The sequence below is a fragment of the Coturnix japonica genome, chromosome Z (assembly GCF_001577835.2).
Source record: "Coturnix japonica isolate 7356 chromosome Z, Coturnix japonica 2.1, whole genome shotgun sequence".
In the NCBI taxonomy this organism is placed as follows: domain Eukaryota; kingdom Metazoa; phylum Chordata; class Aves; order Galliformes; family Phasianidae; genus Coturnix; species Coturnix japonica.
In genome coordinates, this window is record NC_029547.1 from 46,574,933 (window position 1) to 46,581,409 (window position 6,477).

Here is a 6,477-nt window from a genome sequence, read left to right on the forward strand (position 1 = left end):
TCCCCCCACCAAAAAAAAATTTTTTTTTTATTTTTTTTTTTCCTTTTTTTCTGTTTTTTGGAAAGATGATGAGTGGAAGGATTCATAGTGATTCTGGAAGGATGAGGACAGCGAGGGAGCAGGGGCTAGGGGGAAATACAAATACTTCCTCATCATTCTTTTGGCGTAACTCAGCTTCTTGATCTCTATTAATTCCTCACCCCTCACCCTGGACTGCACTCTCAAGCACAATCAGACTTCTGATATCAATATCCACAACATCCATGGACTGTTTCCCTGAACCTTAAGGCAATATGGAAACATTCTGAGTTTTCTATCTGATGTCAGCAAAAGACTTATCCCAAGTCACTAAAAAACTCAGTGAGGGGAGAAAGGACAACTAGAACAGTTCTCTTGTGTTGTGGTGAACATCCTTTTTCTCCTCCCTCCACTAACATACATTTATAGTAGCTAGATCACACCCACCAGAGCTGATGCCAGAAATGTTAATACTCCTTGGGTATTCCAGTGAATGAAAAAGAGAGAGCAACGCCATGACAAAGATGATTGGAAACACTATGAAGATGAGAAGCAAGGACTTTGGTTTCCACAGGTTCCCTGGAGAGTCACCAAAAATCCTACAGCCCTCAGGAGTGGTTGTGATGACAGCATCAACATATTTTGATAGGTGCCTGAGCCCAAGCATGTGATGAATACAGTTAATTACACAACAATTTTAACCCACAATATTGTAATATAGAGTAATAATAATAGTGATGCAGTGAATAACTGTGGTAATTTCAAGTTTCAACCTCAAATAAAAGATATAAAGATACAAATCTTACTTGGTATTTTATTTAGTCAAAATGTTCTCTTTAAGGAGTTAGGGAAAAAAAAATAAGATTTATGTGAGTAATGAAGGAATATTGGGCAGTATTAAAATAAGCCCTTTTTATTGTCAGCATTATCCCAGCGACTCTCCAGGGAATATATATTTAAATATTTTCCTGAGAATGCATTAAAACTGTAAAAGATTATTGGATCTGATTATAAATGTTATTATTTTAGGCAAACACACTCTGCATATTAACAGAATACTTGCTGAACTGAGATGAGACTATAAAACAGGACATTCGGTTATCACTATGTCTGTGTTCTGTGTAGCCCCGTTAAAATAAAACCACTCAAAAATAAGTCTCGTGAAAAGATGTGATACAATATCAGAAAATTATAACCAGGGGACAGAAGGAGGGAGAGGGGAGAGTGTTCAAGTACAGTGTCAGTTCTTCAGACAATAAAGTATACTCCCTTACGTCTTTACAGCCAGAAATTTTCTCAGTTTCCATAGGGAAATTTCCAAGATAAAGGCAAGGAAGCTACATTGTATGCAGCCGCATTTCTTCCCTAGGACATCATTCGAAGATAACAGACTTTGCATTCTTGATTCTTTACCACACAAAGAGGGCATCAAATAATTTGGCTGCAGTCAAATCCCTTGTCTCAATGGGAGTAAAGGGCTGCTAGATTGTGTATGAGCTTATTTCTGAAACCTTTTCCATCCCTGTGTCTGTTCTGCACTGAAAGAGAGTATTCACTTAACTTTCTGTTCATTATCTCTCAATAGCTGCCTGACTTTCTTCCTCCCTGCAGCTTTTCAGTTGCTGTGAGGACTACATGCGCATATAGCACTACCTACAAAAGATGTCATGATCATCAGAAGTAAAGGGGATAGTCAGGCCCCCTTCTGCTGTTCAAGCCGTACCCAGCAAGAGCTTCCAATCACTAGCAGGGAAAGTAGATCTGAAGGGGTAAAAATTTTAAGAGATGAATTTGGCATTTCAGGCTCTTGGCATGTTTTCTGAGTAGACTGGCTGCAATGTTCTGAGGTCTGCTTCCACCTCATCAATCCAAACTTCATGGAAGAGTGTGCAGCTCTATGCCAAAGTTCTCCTGAGAGCTTCAGCAGCTCTCAGCCTGCACCATCCTACCCCTAATCCATCAATCATAGTGTGACACCAACACTTGGGATCAGCAGCACATTCCTAGCCATTGATTAATGAATGAGGATTAATGGAAAAGGGCATCTCCAGAGGCTCTCTGCAGCATGGTTTCTAGCAGGAATTGCTTTCCAAATCTTACTTTTTTTTGGAGCCTTGATCTCACTGATCTCAAGAGGAATCTGGAACTTTTATTAACAGAGAGAAAGGTTATATGCATAGACTGTCTGGGCTCAGTATCGAAGTGTCCCTCCAGGGTACAGGAGCGGAAAATGCTAATGAGATAGTACATCCATTCCAAGTACTTGCCCACTGCTTCAGACTTTGTACTTTGCAGGCTGTCCAGCAAAACAGAAAAATTTCCATTATTCTGGTGAACTGAAGGTAAGCTGTATGATTTGTAGCCACAACAAGTCAAACACTAGCCTGCTGTTCACTATCTGTCTGAACAGCTTCACTTAAAAATCCATTTCCCTTGTAAACAGAGCTGCCCTGCAGCCTCAGCGATGAAATACCAGTCTAGACTTGTCTGATATGAAACAGCTATCACCTTTCCTATGAAACACTTGCTCATAAAATTAACTGTTAGTGAGTAGGATTTCAGTGAGGGGTGCTGCCATTCCCTCTTTCCCCATGCCATATTGTGTATAATGTTTTCTCTGCATTGATTTTTTTATTTTAAATTTTTATTTGTTTGTTTGTTTGTTTGTTTTGAAGGGAAACTGCATGAGAGCAGTCTGATAGGAAAGAGAGAAGAAAAATGGGGAGGAGATTCCAAAAGTACAAGGTCATTAAATCTCATAGCAACAATACTGCAAAAACGGGAGCTGGGCATTATGAAACCAAAAGCAAGGTGCCTGCTAGCTGCTTTGCTGGGAAGTAAGTCCTCAGGAGGTTTTCATCAGTATCGTGGTGTCTTCTCCAATATGGAAAGCTTCCAGATCTTGATGCACCGGCCAGCAAAACTGAACAGCAGCATTTAGTCCGACACACAGACAAGGCTGCATAGGGTTCTCAGTTTGTGCTGTCCAAAAGGGCAGACTTAGCCCTTACAGCCCAAAACTTCTGGCCTTCAGATCTGGAGGATGTGGCAATGGGAAGAGATTACCAGCACCACTAGATTTATTTATTTAGTGTTCCTAAATTACATACAAGAAATGTAATAACACAACAGATACTGAGCAAGTACAACAGATACTGAGCAAGTATCTGAGCAAGCACTCACAGGCAAGGAAACAAGCAAGGTAAAAATAAAAGCACCAAAACCATTTACACTCTCTTCAGCCAATACCATATAGCCCTCCTGTGCCAAGGAGATGTTCCTCCTTGAACCCCAAATGTTTCCAGTATAGAAAATGCAATTCTTCACTACCCAAAGAAAAAAAAAAAAAAAAAAGAAAGAAAGAAAAAAAGAAATAGAAAGAAAAAAGAACAACAACAACAAAAAAATAGTTGTCCCGGAAAAGTATTTGAAATTACAGCAGAGTTGCTTCAGTCCTTTAATAAATATCAATTTGAGAGCAAAAAAAAAGTAATTTCACACTGCCTTTGAGTTCTTCTTTGCAATGACCTTTTGCTTCCCACCTACTAATAAAGGATGATCTTTGCAGGGCAGCAGGAAGACAGAAATGACTCTGGATTCAGAGATGTTAGAAATCAAGCTCATTCTTTTTATTTCCTTACCTGCACAGCTCATTACTTAGTTCCCTATGGACAAATACATACACATACTGCTAACAGCACCATTACTTAGGCCCTTACACTGATCCCCTTCTTCTCTAGGTAGAATATGATTTCCATCCACTGTGCTATTTCCTGCTTCTTTGTGTCTTTTAAAATCAGTAATTTTGCTGAGGCACACCAAAGACGAAAGGATTCCAGATGAAGGGACATTGTGGCTGATATACCCTCTGGAGTTTAGGCTTTTCACATATTTAATGCATTTTAAAACTAACACCCCATTAGCACTAGACTCAGAGGGTCAAGGCTTGAGTTCTTCAGAGAGCTCCCTTGCTAAAGCAAAGAACAAGGTTATCTTTCACCTCACCACAAAGTGATCTGTGTCCTTGGGTGAGAAACACCAGACAGCACACGGCAGAGCAACATGGCAACTCCTGCAAGAGTTCCTCTTACATGCAGGAATTTTTGGATACTTTTATTTTCATGTCTCTGCAGTGTGCAGATGTAGCATAACCCAGAGTTTTTCATCTAGACACGACCTGGTGAAAACTGTCCTTCTGGCTCCCTCCTTCCAGATCTGTTATGAGATCATTTTTGTCAGCACATGATGATGAAACAGCAGGAAAAGGCAGTTGTCTCATCTCTCTCTGGAGGCTAATGGAGAAAGCAGTGAGAACAGCACATCAGCGTCGAAGGTGTGCTCCAGGCAGGCAGAGAGGGACATTGGAAATTCACAGTGGCACCAGAAGAGTAACACCAAGAAGAGAGCAGAATTAACACCTGTTACTACAGCAGCAGACTCTGAGCTCCTTGCTTTCTTTCTTTGATCTCCATGTATCTTTCTACCTAAACACCTTCCAAAGCAGAAGGTAGGAGCTGAGCAGTCACTTTGCATTTTTGTCCCACTGGGAGACCTGCCTGTGTTGTTTTTGCTGGCAGTAAGAAGTCACAGCCTTGCCTTGTCAATGTTAATGAGCGGTACACCAGCTGTTCAGCCAGCCAGCTGTCAGTTGTCTTGAATGAGGGAGGGAGAGCTGCCATACTTGGCTCATTGGAGGTGTCCAGTATCAAAGCAGACTGGGTAACACTGGGGATATACATCTCACCTTCTTTTTCTTCTCCACCCTGGATGCATTTTGTCATTTTGCTCAAATCATGCATGCGAAGGGCTTATCACACAGCACAATTAGGTGAGGCTTCAGAATGGGTAGTGCAGGCAGCCCAAACACAAGGCAGCTACAAGCAGATAGCTGCACTAGCGGAGAGCTAATCTCCACTAAACATATTTTTTTAGTCAGAGCCCAGCAATTTGGCACAGCAGCATACACCTTCATTAATAGAAAACCTTTGTGACTGCGTGACCGAGGGGACTGTGAGGAAAGCATTGAGGTGAGATTTAGGTCAGGACACAGAAGTGGCTAAAATGCTCCTAAACTAAGGACAGATTACAACCCTGATTTACATTTCCCCTGAAACAGTAGTATAGGGATAGTGGGGGGAACTCTGAATAAAAAGTCTCCTAAAATCATTCCAAGACATCTAGGTTATGCTTTAGCAGAAGGAAGATGAATATCTCAGCCTCGTCTACCTCTTTTCTGCAATACTGAAGGAAGCATGCTCACCTATAAGAGACCTTATTAGTGAGGCTCACCTCTGAAAATGCAGTCAGTGTGCAATCAGTAATACTTGTTAGCAGATATCTTGCCCTTTCCACAATGCATTGGTTAACACTCCACCCATGCCATTGTGCTCTAGATGACAAATTTCTTACAAAACGATTGGCTTTTCATTTTACACTGCTTTTTCATCAAATCTTTAAACAAAGAGGGAATGAAATAGGAGGACTGAGACATAACTGAAATAAAGCCCATGGGAATCCCAGCTCAGCAGCTTTATGTAGATAACGATTTCCCTTTAGTTCTCCAACCCCTTGCTCTTCCAAACCTCCCCCCAACCCCCAACACACACACACGCAAACAAACAAAAAAGCAGTATTATTTTCTCTTTCTTCTTTCCTTCTTCCCTTCCCTTCCCTTCCCTTCCCTTCCCTTCCCTTCCCTTCCCTTCCCTTATGTTTGCAAAATAAACTGAACACAAACATGCTATGATCAGTTTGCTCCTTTGTCCAGAACAGTGACTAGAATGGGGCCAGGCCCACCTAGCTAGCCTTAAGCACCACAAGCATTTCAGTGCAGTTCCCATACAGGCCCAGAAGCTTAAGAAAGATCGACATCCTGTTCTCATATTCTCCTTTTAGAGAATAAAGGTTCTAGGACAAATGTAAGATCTGCCTGAAATCAGAATATTGAAGTAAGACAACAATAATAATAGTAATAATGCAACTCAACAGCTGACAGTAAAGGGAAGATTTTAGTTGGCAAAACTGATACTTCATTGTGCATGCATGAAAACATACTGAGGCAGAAAAGGATATGACCCTACAGAAGAGCAAGAAGAGACAGTGAGCTCATTCAGGGAGTTAAGGCTGGTACTCACTCAGGACTCTATTTTGCCATAGGAAAGAGAAAGGATGGCCTTGCAGAAGAACGGTCATTGATGCAGTGCTGCACTACTCCAGGGCAGGAGCTGCAGGAAGCCCCAGTGGAAGAGTGCTACATAACATGCTGACAGGATGTTATCCTCCAGGAGGATACACCTGTCATCTGCACCTGTGCAGTTTCCAGGAGGCAGCTGGTCCTGTGCACTTGAGAAAGCAGTCACACAGTACTGAAGGAAGGCAGGGGAAAGAAACATCTTCAAGGCTATTAAATTACAGAGATTACAGGTCAGACTGTCTGCTGGTGTACATCAGAAAGAGATT

The 6,477-nt window shown here is 41.5% G+C and overlaps 1 long non-coding RNA gene across 1 annotated transcript; it reads right to left on the bottom strand.

The window, feature by feature from the left end:
- Window positions 1-4,073: 4,073 nt before the first annotated feature.
- LOC107306397 lies at window positions 4,074-4,996 on the bottom strand. The gene is made up of 2 exons (XR_001552107.2): window positions 4,763-4,996; window positions 4,074-4,310 (listed from the first exon to the last, which is right to left on the bottom strand). It is a non-coding gene; the product is annotated as an uncharacterized LOC107306397 (long non-coding RNA).
- Between the last annotated feature and the right edge of the window lie 1,481 nt (window positions 4,997-6,477).